Here is a 15,874-nt window from a genome sequence, read left to right on the forward strand (position 1 = left end):
AGCGCATGTCCTATTGCAAATTGAGATCTGTTGCACGTTCTCCCATATGTCCTCCATGTTTCAGAAGAGATCTCCACTCCTCGCTCTTGCTCCCAAACCTCTCAAACGGTTAATATCCTGCCAGTCCCTACCACCCAGCAGGCGATAGAGGGCACTAACTGAAAGAGTGCTTATGGCATGTAGCAACAACCTCTCTGTATCAGGCTTATAGGGCTTAGTGAGAAGGGTAGTCTTCTTCTGGATGAAATCCCTAACCTGAAAAAAAATGGATAAGATCCCAACTGGACAGCAAGTATTTGTAGCTCAATTGCTCGAAGGACATCATAACCTCCCCCACAAACAAATCTCCCAAACTGGAAACTCCTCTCGTTGCCCATAGTTTGAACCCTGAGTCCACCATCCCTGGTTGGAACCTTAGCATACCAACAATGGTCGTAAGTGGCGAAGTCTTGGAGAAGCAACCCTTACTCTGACGCATTGCCGTTCATGCCTTAACCGTACTAATAACAATGGTGTTCCGGCAGTGGTTCATAACTGTCCTCATCTTCACCATGAATAACAGGTTAATGAGAGGGCACTTTGCCTGGGAGGCCTTGATATCCAGTCATATTGAGACCAATCACACACAAAGGACAGCATGGCAATCAACCGAACCTCCTGATGTCTGAGAAATCAACTCCTCCCCATCCTTGAGGCAACTGCAATTTAGTAAGTTTGATGAGGGGCCACGCACAGCGCCAAATGAAAGAACTAAACCAACCCATAAGTTTCCACAATGTTGACATAGGAAACATTATAGGGAGCATACGCATGGGATAATGCAAACAAGGAAGGACATACATCTTAATAAGGGCTACACGGCCCAACTACGAATTTGGAAGAGCCTCCCATCTCTGGAGATCGCGCCCAATATTGTCAAGCAGGTGAACAAAATTAACCTGAAATAACCGATCAAACATGGGAGTAATAAAGATACCTAGGTATTGGAAACCCACCCGTGACCACTTAAAGGAGAACCTAGGGCCACCTTCAACCTCTGGCACTTTCTTAAGGTCCCCAAAAGGCAGAGAGTCCAACTTTGCAAAGTTGATCTGATATCCTGAAATAGCCCCAAATGTATTAAGACATTGTATCAGAGGGGGTACGGAGGTCATCGGGTCGGATAAAAACAGAAGGATGTCATCCGCATGCCGTGTAATCTTGTGTACCCTCAATTCCACTTTCGGAGCGGTTATATGGATGTTCTGATGAATGGCTTCTGCCAATGGCTCTATCACCAATGTAAACAACAATGGTGAGAGGGGACAGTCTTATCGACTACCTCTGCCAATCCTAAAATTCCCAGACTTTACCCTGTTGGTGTTGACTGTGGCCAGAGTCAACACCCACCTAGCATAGACTCCATGCAGCCCAAACCACTCTAAGACATAAAAGAGATGCAGCCATTCCACCCGGTCAAATGCTTTTTTTGCATCTAAGGAAATCAACAACCCCTGGATCGATCGTTGCTGACATGCTTGGATCATATTCAACAACCTTCTAATATTATTAGAGGACCTATGACCCCTTACAAAACCTGTCTGGTCCACTTTGATAATCGAGGGCAACAGCTTCTCCAATCTCAGTGCCAAAATCTTAGACAGAATCTTAAAATCTGAATTTAAAATCTCCATCACAGTACCATCAAACCTTCCACCATGATATTGGTTCAACTGAGGTATTACCCGATTGTATCATGTAGATTTCATCTCCCCATCTCATCTCCATCATGGCCAGGAATCTTGAGCTCTACTTCCAGTATACATTCCTCTGCGTTATTACAGCAATAATCTGGAGATTACTATTTCTGAGGCGGTAAATTTTCCTAGCTTCCTAACGGTGCTCACAGGACCTCAACCTACCTATATAACTGATAATGATAGGAACTAATACCTGTCTCAGTTCACTCACCCCTCCCTGTCTCATCACTCTCTCGTTGATCAGTGTCACCCTTGACTCTGGCACCAGACAGGCAACAAACCATCCTAGAGTATCCTAGAACAATGACTAGCTGGTCCCCAACTATGGATTCACTTATTATAATTGCTTTCACGTTTGGAATCTGAACATTGCATTCTAAGCTTTGGCTCCAGTTGTATCAGTGTGTGGCGAATCTTTGGGACAGGATCAAAAGATGATGATCTTCCAGTATTTAATGGTGACTTACCAGCTGCTGGTAAGCAACACCCAGGCAAGTTGGCGGGATGGGGGAAGTGTCAGGAAAGATGGTGAGCTGGGTGTCAGTGTACACATTGAAGTTGAGTCCTTGACTGAATATGGTACATACTATCCAGATTGTTTTGCTGTAATGATGATAAATTCATGTTACAGAATTAATTTATATTCATTTATTTATCCTCAAATCAATTGTCCATCCAGATTATATTTTTCTAGTGTCAGCATTATCTTTGTTAAGCATGCTATAATGCTGTTAAAAATGTTAAAACTATCAATATGGACAGCACAGTGGATCAGTGTTTAACACAGATGTCTCACAGTGTCCAGCCCCAGGGTTTGATTCCACTTTTGGGGAACTGACTGTGTGGAGTTTGCACATTCTCCCTGTGTCTGCATGGATTCCCTCTGGGTGCTCTGGTTTCCTCCAACAGTCCAAAGATGTGCAGGTTAGGTGGACTGGCTATGCCAAAATGCCTATAGTATCCAGGGATGTGCAGACGACAAGGGAACTTTGGTTATCCGAATATCAATTGTCCGAATTTTAGATTATTCGAAGATCTTAAAAACTTTACATCAAAGAGGTAAGTGTATTTGGATTACCTGTACTGAAGAACATGCGAAAACGCTGGCAAAAACAAAGAAACACAGGCAGCTCAAGCATCAGCAACTGGATATTTTTAGGTAAGGGTTAGTTACATAACCCTTTGCAAAAGTAAGTGCTTTACAGGGTATTCCCATCACTTTACTGGGCTTTTGTGAAAAAGTGGCTGAGAAAGTAAACGCATGCGCGAGGCGGTGCTTCTGTCTTTCTGAGATGGAGGAGCACAAGTTAGTTGCATGTCAACTTCCTCTGTTCTTTTATAAGTTCTCTGTGAACATCAGCCTGAAGATGTTTCACAACTTTTTAAAAAATACATGAAAAAATGGCCAAGAAAGTAAGCGCATGCATGAGGCGGTGCTTCTGTCCTTCTATTGCAACCCTGAGTTCACGGAAGCTGGCAAATGCTCCTGTGATCATTGAAGCTGTTCGGGACCTTGCTTCATGCTAGGATTTCATATATTTTTCAGATAGTAAGGGTTTAGTTTTTCTCAGTTTAACCTGCAATTTGCAGAATGCAAAGATTGGTCTGTTTAAATAGCAGACTCATCAAAATAATAGATCTAAACAGACTCTCTGGTCGAGTACAGCGTTAGGCCAGCATGCCTTCCCTTTGTTTAAGGTAAAATTGATTCTCCAAATAATCTGTTATCTGAACGAAATAGGGCCCACCCATCCTGTTCAGATAATCAAGGTTCCTCTGTAGTTGGATTAGCCATGGAAAATGCAGGGTTACAGGAAGAAAGTAAGGGGATGGGTCTAGATAAGATGCTCTTCAGAAGGCTGGTGTGGGCTGAATGGCCTGCTTCCACATGGTAGGGATTCTATGATTCTAATGCGTAGAACACTTATGAGTAGTGCTAATTAAAAACAAATCACTCCCAGATTACTTATCCATAGAGGTGAGTGGGAAAAAAAGAATGATCAGACTACCATCTAGTGGCCAAATAGATTAATGCACATTTGTCACATTTTAAAGAAGGTCACTTACCTATGATTAAGGTAACTTCCATTTCAAGTTATTTTTTAACATCTGCACAATAAATCTAGCCTTTGTGTGGTAGTAATTTGTTTTATGCACCAGGTAGACATATTTACTCAGTATAATACACTCCTTTAGTGTACTGTCAAGTAGTAGCCAAGAAAACTCTAGTTTTTAAATGAAATCATTAGTAAATCTGAAATTATCCATTCATTTCATGCATTGATTGTTATTATGAATTTATCTATGTCATTGTCAAACTTACTTTTCTACAAACTGGCACCTTTACTCTTTGCTTTCAGATTAAAGGAGTAATCTGTATTTTATCATTTCCATTCTCTTAAATATTGGAAGCTTCCAACATATTTTGCCAGAGAAAATATGGTGCTGATTACAGACCAAATTAAGACCATAAGACATAGGAGTGGAAATAAGGCCATTCGGCCCATTGAATCCACTCTGCCATTTAATCATAGCTAATGGACATTTCAACTCCATTTATGCACACTCTCCCCGTAGGCCTTAATTCCTTGCGAGATCAAGAATTTATCAATCTCTGCCTTGAAGATATTTAATGTCCTGGCCTTCACTGCACTCCGTGACAATGAATTCCACAGGCCCACCACTCTCTGGCTAAAGAAATGTCTCCTCATTCCCGCTCTAATTCTAAGGCTGTGCTCATGGGTCTTCGTCTCCCCACCTAACAGAAGCAAATTCCCAGTGTTCACCCTTTCTAAGCCATGCATTATCTTTTAAGTTCTTATGAGATCTCCCCTCAACCTTCTAAACTGTAATGAATACAATCCCAGGATCCTCAGCCATTCATTGTATGTTAGGCTAACCATTTCACGGATCATCCATGTGAATCTCTGCTGGACAATGCTAGTATGTCCTTCCGGGGCCAGATGATTGATCAATTTTTAGACCTTTTAGCTTTTCTTGCACTTTCTCTTTCGTAATGGCTACCATACTCAACTCTGCCCTCTGACTCTTCTTAATTGTTGGGGTATTACTCATGTTTTCCACTGTGAAGGCTGACTCAAAATACTTATTAAGTTCTTCAGCTATTTCCTTATCTCCCAGCATTAGCCTTCCTGCATCAATTTGGAGCGGCCCAATTTCTACTTTTGCCTCATGTTTGTTTCTTATGTATTAAAAGAAACTTTTATTATCATTTCTAATTTACTGGCTAGCCGACCTTCATATTTGATCCTCTCCTTCCTTATTTCTCTCTTTGTTATCTTCTGTTGTTTTTGTAGTCTTCCCAATCTTCTGATTTCCCAGGGCTCGTGGCCACTTTATAGGCTCTCTCTTTTTCTTTGATACATTTCCTGACTTCTTTTGTCAGCCATGAGTGTCTAATTTCCCTCCCCACCACCGATAATCTTTCTTTTCTTTGGGATGAACCTCTGTACTGTGTCCTCAATTACACCCAGAAACTCCTGCCATTGTTGCTCTACTGTCTTCCCCACTAGCTCTGCTTCCAGTAGATTGTCGCCAGTTCCTCTGTCATGCCCCTGTAATTACCTTTATTTAACTGTAACACCATTACATCCAATTTTGCCTTCTCTCTTTCAAACTGCAGACTGAACTCTACCATATTATGATCGCTGCCTCCTAGGTGTTCCCTTACTTTAAGATCTTTTATAAAGTGTGGCTCAATATATAGCACTAAGTCCAATATATCCTAAGTTATCCTTCCTTATTGCTTCATTCCTAGTCTGCCTTGAACTTAAACCCTGCACGCATGCTAACCTGCTGCTTATCTTTCTACTTGAGTCCATACCCCCTGTTGTTTTCCCTTTCCCTTCCCCCGACTCATATGTTTAAAGTGCTAGTGACCACCCCATTTATCCTTTTTGCCAGAAGACAGGTTCCAGATCGGTTCAGGTGGAGACCGTCCCATTGGTACAGATCTTCCTGTTTCCAAAACTGATACCAGTGTCCCATGAAATAGAATCTCTCTTTCCCATACCAATCTCTTAGCCACGTGTTTACTTGTCTAATTTTCTTATCCCTATGCCAATTAGCACGTGGCTCGGCCAGTAATCCAGAGATTATTACTGAATTGAAGATCTATTGTTGGAGGTTGAAGACATGTTTAAGTAACTGAATGATAATTGAATGTTTATCACAGGCGAGGAGCTTGCTAGGATACTGGATGAGGAAAAGAAGGCAAAGGATAAGAGAGAGACTGGCAATACATTAAGTAGAACTTAGTCCAGATGGGATTATATTCTCAGTTACCCCCTCGACCATGACTCCACCCCCCCATCACCAAACCATCATCTCCTAGACCATACAGAACCTCATCACCTCAGGATACTGTCCCCTCGACCATGACCCCACCCCCCCCCATCACCAAACCATCATCTCCCAGACCATACAGAACCTCATCACCTCGGGAGATCTCCCACCTACTGCCCCCTCGACCATGACCCCACCCCCCATCACCAAACCATCACTTCCCAGACCATACAGAACCTCATCACCGCAGGAGATCTCCCACCCACAGCTTCCAATCTCATAGTCTGGGAACCCCGCACTGCCCGGTTCTACCTCCATCCCAAGATCCACAAGCCTGACCACCCTGGCCGACCCATTGTCTCAGCATGCTCCTGCCCCACTGAATTCATCTCTACCTACCTCAACACTGTCCTATCCCCCTAGTCCAGGAACTCCCCACATACATTCGAGACACCACCCACGCCCTCCACCTCCTCCAAGACTTCAATTTTCCCGGTCCCCAATGCCTCATCTTCACCATGGATATCCAATCCCTCTACATCCCCATCCGCCATGTCCAGGGCCTCCAAGCCCTCCGTTTTTTCCTCTCCAGATGTCCCCAACAGTACCCTTCCACCGACACTCTCATTCGTTTGGCCGAACTGGTCCTCACCCTTAACAATTTCTCCTTTGAATCCTCTCACTTCCTCCAGACCAAAGGAGTAGCCATGAGCACACGTATGCGCCCCAGCTATGCCTGCTTCTTTGTTGGCTACATAGAACAGTTGATCTTCGGTAATTACACCGGCACCACTCCCCATCTCTTCCTCCGCTACATCGATGACTGCATTGGCGCCACCTCGTGCTCCCGCGAGGAGGTTGAGCAATTCATCAACTTCACCAACACATTCCACCCTGACCTTAAATTTACTTGGACCATCTCTGACACCTCCCTCCCCTTCCTGGACCTCTCCATCTCCATTAATGACGACCGACTTGACACTGACATTTTTTTTACAAACCCACCGACTCCCACAGGTACCTGGATTACACCTCTTCCCACCCTACCTCTTGCAAAAATGCCATCCCGTATTCTCAATTCCTCTGCCTCCGCCGTATCTGCTCCCAGGAGGACCAGTTCCACCACAGAATACACCAGATGGCCTCCTTCTTTAGAGACTGCAATTTCCCTTCCCACGTGATTAAAGACGCCCTCCAACACATCTTCCACATCCCGCACCTCCACCCTCAGACCCCATCTCTCCAACCGTAACAAAGACAGAACGCCCCTGGTGCTCACCTTCCACCCTACAAACCTTCGCATAAACTAAATCATCCCCCAACATTTCTGCCAACTCCAAAAAGACCCCACCACCAGGGATATATTTCCCTCCCCACCTCTTTCCACCTTCCGCAAAGACCGTTCCCTCCGTGACTACATGGTCAGGTCCACGCCCCCTACAACCCACCCTCCCATCCTGGCAGTTTCCCCTGCCACCGCAGGAACTATAAAACCTGTGCCCACACCTCCTCCCTCACCTCCATCCAAGGCTCTAAAGGAGCCTTCCACATCCATCAAAGTTTTACCTGCACATCCACTAATATCATTTATTGTATCCATTGCTCCCGTTGTGGTCTCCTCTACATTGGGGAGACTGGGCGCCTCGTAGCACAGCGCTTTAGGGAACATCTTCGGGACACCCGTATCAATCAACCACACTGCCCCGTGGCCCAACATTTCAACTCCCCCTCCCACTCTGCCGAGGACATGGAGGTCCTGGGTCTCCTTCACCGCCGCTCCTTCACCACCATACGCCTGGAGGAAGAACACCTCATCTTCTGCCTCGGAACACTTCAACTCCAGGGCATCAATGTGGACTTCAACAGTTTCCTCATTTCCCCTTCCTCCACCTCACCCTAGTTCCAAACTTCCTGCTCAGCACTGTCCCCATGACTTGTCCGGACTTGTCCTACCTGTCTATGTCCTTTTCCACCTATCCACTCTGCCCTCTCCTCCCTGACCTATCACCTTCATCCCCTCCCCCACTCACCCATTGTACTCTATGCTACTTACTCCCCACCCCCAACCCTCCTCTAGCTTATCTCTCCACGCTTCAGGCTCACTGCCTTTATTCCTGATGAAGGGCTTTTGCCCGAAATGTTGATTTTGCTTCTCCTTGGATGCTGCCTGAACTGCTGTGCTCTTCCAGCACCACTAATCCAGAATTATATTCTCAGTTACTGAGTGAAAGGGTAAATTTGCAGAAATGCTGGTCACATACTTCCTTAGATTTATGTGCTAGACTAAAGAACTGCAAATGTTACATATTTTTGTTCATAAAAAATGGGCAAGATGACAAACTTAGTAAATACAGGCCAGTCCATTTAATGTACATTGTGAATAAACTTTCAGAATCATTAATACAGGAGAAAATTAACAATTTGGACAGGCATGAATGAAGAATCAGAACAGATTTGTTCAAGGAAAATTGTGATTGACTAACAAGTTTTAGAATTTTTTGATGATGTAGCAGAAGAGATGAATGAGGACAATACAGTTGATGTTGTATAACTGTCCAAAGGCATTTGATATAATCATACCATTTACAGTGCTGCAGGAAGCCATTGGCCCATCAAGTCCATCCTCACTTTCCATTCCAGTTCTACTCCCCACTCTCTGTAGCCATATATATTTAATTCTTTAAAGTGCCCACCCAATTTTCTTTTAAAAGTAATAAATTATTTAATAGTAATAATCGATATTAATAATACAGGCGTGTTGTGGATGGTATAACTGGTACTGCAGTATTCACTTCACTAATTGGTTATTTTACACTTGTTCTTCACGTGCAGAGATTCCTCAACCCAGGCAATATTTAGAAATGATTGGAATGGAATGGGACAAAGATAAGCCATCAAAAGGTTAATGGCTTAATTAGTTTTGTTTTTTTTTACTGTGGTAGTGCTTATTTTTCCCCAGCACTATATTCTCAATTAGTTTTATCTTGGTAGCAAAATTGAAATGCATGGAATAAAGGTAACAAAGGAACATGAATGTAATGTTGACTAAGAGTTAGAAAGTAGGGAGTTGTGAAGAATGCGTGTTCAAATTGGAGCCATGTACACAATAGAGTTTCTTAGGGTTCAGTACCAGGACCACCATTATTTTGATTTCAACTCAACAAAATGGAGCAATTTCAAAATTTGGTGACGACAAATCTGGACATGTGTCAGACAAGTTAGTCATAAATTTCAAAAAGACATAGGCAGGCTGATCGATGAAATCATGGCAGATTAAATTCAATACACGCAAGGTGATATGACTTGATAGGAAGATGAGGAGGCGGTGTAAGCTAAATTATGAATTTAAAAATGTTGCAAGGAGAAAGAGGCTTGGTAAAGTTGTGTGCAAATATCTGGAAGTTGATTAAGCACACCTTTCTCAGTTTCATTTTTGGAGGTATATTCTACAACAAAACCCAATATGTTGTGCTAAAGTTAGACAAAAATCTAGGTTGGCTAATGCATCCAATTCTGGATTTCACACTTTGGGAAGGATGCGTAGTCTTTGCCGAAGTACAAGAATGAGGGATTATAACTATGCATTGAATGAAGGCGGTGTTGTTTTTTCCTAAGGAGAAAAGGCAAAAAAGAGATTTGACTGAAGATATTTAAAATCAGAGTAAGCAGAGAGACTGTTTTCAATGGCTAAAGAGTTGACAACTAAGTGAGCACACAGGATGATTGGCAAACAAAAAGTGGCAATAAGAAAACATTTTGTGGGGTTTCGGCAAGATGGCGGTGATTCAGTCGAACTGCAGTGGACTGCTCTGCCTAACAACCAAGGCATATTGGTGTTTTTTTGCCATCCCTGGCTAATTTCTATGAGAGAATTGTTAATTTAAAACGTTGAGAACACATATTTGTTCACATTTTGGAGTGGGAAGAATGCCAAAAGGAAAGGGAGTGAGCAAACAGTAGTAGGGAGGACACTCCCCTGCATCGCTGGGCATGCCAGAGGCCGCAATAGTTGCCTTGCCCGAACCCCCGAGGGACTTCACAGACCCGCAGGAACTGGCATTGGCGATGACAAGACTTACTCCGAAGGTAGAGGCTGCGATCGAGGAGATTCAGCCCATCGCGTCCATGCTGCAATAGCATGAATGGGAGCTCCAGGGCCTCGGGGCACGGATGGAAGAGGTGGAGAGACAAATCATGACCTTGGAAGTGGCGATTGAGTCCTCATCCAGATGGATCCAGGCCCTGGATCAGCAAGTGTGGGTCTTGTGAGATCAGGTTGATGACCTCAAAAATCGAGGTCAGAGGACAAATCTGCGGACTGTTGTGCTCCAGGAGGATGAAGAAGATGGGCAGCCAGTCAGCTTCTTTGAGTAGAATCCAGATGGCTGAACATTGAAAGAGTCTATCGGGTGGCAGTGTGCAGGTCTGGGACAGTACAACGCCCCCACCCGGTCCTAGTGCACTTCCTCAAATCCAGGAACAAGCAAAGAAGGATAGAAGCCTCCAGATTACTGGGGAAAGATCCACAGCACTGTTGCACGACAGTTCAAAAGTTATGTTCTTCTAAGGTTTCTTGGCAGCTGTAATCCGAAAGAGGAAATCCTTCGATGAAATTAACAAGAGGCTGAGGAACCTGGACATCCAGTACCACGTGAGGTTCCCAGCGGTGCTCCATTTCAACCACAAGGATTTGGTTTATACGTTTGACTTGGCGGATAAAGCCAAGAACTTTGTGGACACTTTAAAATAGACCGACTGATCTGAAGAATATGGTTAATGTTTGTCCTCTTCTCTTCTTTCCCTGTGCTTATCCTTTTCTCTTTTTTTCCTCTCTCCCTAATAATATTTTAAAGAAAAAAGTCTCGGAATATGTTCTTCCTATTATATTTTTATAAACTGGATTTTATCATGGGAAATTTTATGGGTGCTCTTTGTCCTTTTACCTTTTTCTTTGTTCTTTTTCTCTTTTAGTCATAATTGGGGTTGACATGGAGCTGGGGGTGGGTGGAGTGCTTATTTCTGACTTTGTCTTCTTTTGTTGATTTAAGGATCATCACTTTGTTTACATATTCATTTTTGTCTAACACTGGGGCACAGTCCAGGCCTGAAGGAAATGTGCAGGAGGGGATGGGAAGGGTGAATGCCCCCTATGGGCAGGGGGGAGATTCTTCTGTTCAAAGTTTTTGCAGTTGGTTTTCTTTGTAGTTTTTTGGTAGCAATACAGGGGAACCTGTATGAGATGGGCGGGCACTATTTTGTTCAGATAATCGATTATTCGGTAATCAATTAAATGCCTTTCCTCCGGGGCTCTGTGTTTTTAAAGTCTGCTTTCCGTTCAGGAGACTGCAGAAGCACACAGTGCATGAGCCCCACCCACGTCCAACACTACCCCCCTCCCGCCCCCTGACACTGCCCCCGACACCGCCCCCTGTCTGACACTCCCCCCCGACACCTCCCCCTGACCCCATCCCCTTTCAACACTACCCCCCACCCCAGTAAAAACTGCCCTCATCCCATCTCCAGGGAAGCTGGACTGGACACCAACAGTAAGACTGCTGCTGCTGCTGCTGCCATTGTGGGGTAAGTCTCCATATAGTGCTCGCACACACAAGTTTTTACTGCAACTTTCTGACAGGTTCCACCTCTGCCCTGTACAGGACAATATTGGTCAGATTATCTGGGGTAGGGTGGCGGGTGGAGGTGGTTAGGGTACACCCCTCTCTAGAACTCCAGTGAAAGTGTGGGGAGAGGGAGGGAGGTTAATCATTTGGAGATGGTGCCTGTTTAATCACTGTAAACAAAAGATGCGATCGCTGTTGGAAACACGTCTTTGATGTAATGTTTCTATCGGGACCTCGAGACCTCCTTCGGATAATCCAATTTTCGGATAATTGGTATTCGGATAATCGAGGTTCCTCTGTAGTTGTTTGTATTTATGATAGAGTAGTTTCTGTATACACAATTCTGTGACTCTTATGAGTCTCCATTTACTTATGCTCGGCTCATTGCAAGCAGGGTTCTCCCAGGGCTTCAAGGGTCTCTGAAAGGGGATATGGCTAAGTGTTTTGTTAAATGGTGCACCTGGTACATCAAGGGATCTCATTCACCCGTTAAAAGGAAAAAAAAAGTGCTTTCTAGCCTTAAGACGGAAAGGATTGATATCGCTCTGTTGCAGGAAACCCATCTTGATGATGGGGAACACCTGAAGTTAAAACAGGGGAGTTATGACCAGGTATTCTTTTCATCCTTTACTGCTAAAAATAGGGGAGTGGCTGTACTTATCCAGAAGAATCTTTGGTTCATTTTATTAGAGCAGGTGAAAGATGAGCAAGGGCAGTTTGTGATTCTTAAGGCCCTGATACATGGGGAGGAATATGGCATTTTAAATGTCTACTATCCTCCTGCGCATCCCCTCAAATGTTTGAATAGTGCCTTCTCTAAGCTGTTCCAACTGTGGACGGGATGCCTAGTGGGCCCCCAACTATCTCTTCACAGGCCATGCAGGTGACTTGTGCAAGTAGTTGGGGTAAGTGGACGTTTGGAGATATCTTCACCCTACCAGCAGGGACTTCATCTCTTTTTCAAACCCGCATAAATGTCACACAAAGGCATTTATAGGGATTTAGTTAGGGCCGAGGCTAGAAATGTACAATTAGTCCAATATGCATGAATGCCTATCACCATCTTTGAGAGAAGATAATATTTCTCTCATTCTTAAGAAGGGGAAAGTTCCTGAGGATTGTGCTTCATACAGGTCCTGAACATAGGTTCAGAGGGGAGGACAACAATGCAAGAAAAAGGAGGAAAATAACTAGCTGGTATTAAAGCACAAAAAGTCAAGGCTTGAAAATGAACAATAGAGGAGTTGTTCAGTAATTGATGAGCTATAGTACAATGCAAGACATCTAGCGGAGAAGACAGATGAGCTTAGAGCAGACTTGGAAGTCTGATACCCTTGCTATTGCATAAATATGGCTTGAAGAACAGCAAGGAAGAAGCTCAATACTACTGGTACAAAATTATGACGATAGTAAAGGAGAGCATAACATTGATTTAAGAAAGAATCACAGCTTTATGAAGGAATAATACCATAGAATTATTTAATGATCAAGGCACAGGAGGAGCTGATTCAGATCATTGAGACCATTCCAGCTCTGCAAGAGCAATTCAGCTACATTCACTCCCTTCCCTTTCCCCATTAGCCCACAAATTATTTCTCTTCAGCTGCTTATCCAATATGTTGGAGAAATAACCAAGCAAGGCCATTTGGGGAACAAAAGAGACAATTGCATCACTTGAAATGTACCTTGGACCCCCACAAAGACTTACTGGTGTTCAGGTTGTAAACCTGCTAGCTGAGCTGGAACATTTGTTCTCAGACATTTCATCACCATGATAGGTAACATCATCAGTGAGCCTCCGATGAAGCTCTGGTGTACTGTCCCACTTTCTATTTATGTGTCTTGGTCTGTTGTGGTGAATGATATCACCTCTGGTTCTTTTTCTGAGAGGTTGGTAAATGGAGTCCAAATTAATGTGTTTATTGATGGAGTTCTGGTTTGAATGCCAGGCCTCTAGGAAGTCCTGTTCGTGTCTGTGTTTAGCTTGTCTCAGGATGGATGCATTGTCCTAGTTTAACTGGTGTCCTTCATTGTCAATGTGAAAGGATACTTGTAATTGTTGGTTGTGTCTTTTGGTGGCTCGTTGGTGCTCGTGTATCCTGGTGGCTACTTTCCTTCCAGTCTGTCAGATGTAATGTTTGTTGCAGACTATGCAGGGTATTTTGTATATTATGTTTGTCCTGCTGGTTGTTGGTACGGGGTCCTTTAGATTCATCAAGAGCTTTTTCAGTGTGATGGTGGGTTTGTGGGCTACAAGGATGCCAAAACATCTGTAATGTATAGTAATAAGGCTAGAGTCTCTGGGCGTGTTGTGTCTTCTTGTTGAGGTTTGTTGCGTAAGAATCGGTGGACTGTGCTTATCGGGTACCTGTTGTTCTTGAATACATTGTATAGGTGTTTTTCTTTGGCAACTCATAGTTCCTGGGTGCTGCAGTGTTGTGGTTCATTTAAATAATGTCCAGATGCAGCTCCATTTGTGGGTGTTGGGATGATTGCTCCTGTAGTTGAGTATCTGGTCTATGTATGTCGCTTTTCTGTAGATGCCCGTCTGCAGCTCTCCATTAGATTTTCACTCTCCTGTGACATCTAGGAAGAGGAGTCTGTTGTTGTTCTCTTCCTCTTTGGTGAACTTTATACCAGAAAGGATGTTGTATATGTGTTTGTGGGTTTCTTCTCATTTGTTCTGTTTCATGATGACAAAGATGTCATCCTCATTGTGGACCCAAAGCTTGGGCTGGATCGTGGGGAGGGCTGCTTGTTCCAACCCGCTCCGAGTTACCCAATGAACTGTCCCTCTTCATCGGCAGGAAACTAGCCACCAGGCTACATGAGCATCAACTAGCCACCAAAAGACATGACCAACTAGTACCCATACACACAGAGGAAGAGTGACACCAACTGGGACAGGCTAAACAAAGACACACATGGGAATTCCTTGAGGCCTGGCATTCAAACCGGAACTCCATTAAAAAAAAATATCGATTTGGACCCCATTTACCAATCTCTCAGTAAAAGAACCGGAAATGATATCACCCACCACAACAGACCAAGACAGATAAATATTAAATGGGACAGAACACCAGAGTTTCATTGGAGGCTCACTGATGATGTTACCTAACATGGTGATGAAACATCTGAGAACAAATCTTCCAGCTCAGCGAGCAAACTTACAACCTGAACCACAACCTGAGCTACAAATCTTCACAAAAATCGCAAACTTACTGGTGTACAAATGGTAATGCAATATCAGTACAGGAGATTTTAACTGTTGAATTAATTGTGTTAGAGTCAGGATGACAGATTTAGTGAGTGCAAAATTCTTCTTGTTATCACTTTGGCAACACATACATTAAAATTGGAATAATACAGAGAGAGTTAGCACGGTCTCTGCGAAAGCATGACACGCAAATTCATGAAGCATTCCATATTTTTAAGGGGCCCTTTTGTGATGCAGTCCAGAGATGTGTAATAACATCTCTGAATTGGTTGAATAGAAAAAATATAAATACTTATAATTCTTTTCAACCAGTATGTAGCAACCCCAATGACAGGTGATAGTTTTGCACTCTGTTATAGGGAATGAAGTTTGACAAACAGGGACAGGGAAATCTAGTGGAAGAACATTTTGATATTAATTATGATTATAATCTTGTTAGATTTTGTGTATTTTGGAAAAGGACAAAGATAGACTCAGCAAGGATGTTTAAATTGAGAAAAAAAACAATTTTACTAAGTTAAGATGAGTGTCACTGATAAGGTCAGTATTTATTACTGATCCTGAACTGTCCTTAAAAAAAAAAGCTGGTGTGAACTACTTTCTTTAGTCACTGCACTACATGTAGTGCACATAACATAGGAGGATGTTCCAAGATTTTGACCTGGATGGTAACTTACAGAAAGTGGAATCTGCTGCTCCCTTTCCTCTAGTGGTTGAGGTCATAAGTTTGGAAAGTGTCATTGAAAAAACCTTGACAAGTTGCTGCAATGTACCTTATAAATGGCACACTCTGCTGCCACTATTCATTGGTGGAGGAGGGAAAGCATTTTTAAGGTGGTAGCTGAAATACTGATCAATAGAACATTCGTTTTCAAGATGGTGTTGGAATGTCTTGAGAGCATCTTTGGAGCTGCACTCATTCAGGCAAGTGGAATATTCCAATACACCCCTGAATACAAGGATGGTAATAATAGAATTGATAAAAGGGAATA

At 43.3% G+C, this 15,874-nt stretch overlaps 1 non-coding gene across 1 annotated transcript; it reads left to right on the plus strand.

Annotated features, from left to right (window-relative positions):
• The first annotated feature begins 14,988 nt into the window (after nucleotides 1-14,988).
• On the plus strand, nucleotides 14,989-15,097 carry LOC132823567 (U6 spliceosomal RNA). The gene has a single exon (XR_009645563.1). It is a non-coding gene; the product is annotated as a U6 spliceosomal RNA (small nuclear RNA).
• Nucleotides 15,098-15,874: the final 777 nt, after the last annotated feature.

The sequence above is a fragment of the Hemiscyllium ocellatum genome, chromosome 16, assembly GCF_020745735.1.
Source record: "Hemiscyllium ocellatum isolate sHemOce1 chromosome 16, sHemOce1.pat.X.cur, whole genome shotgun sequence".
Lineage (NCBI taxonomy): Eukaryota > Metazoa > Chordata > Chondrichthyes > Orectolobiformes > Hemiscylliidae > Hemiscyllium > Hemiscyllium ocellatum.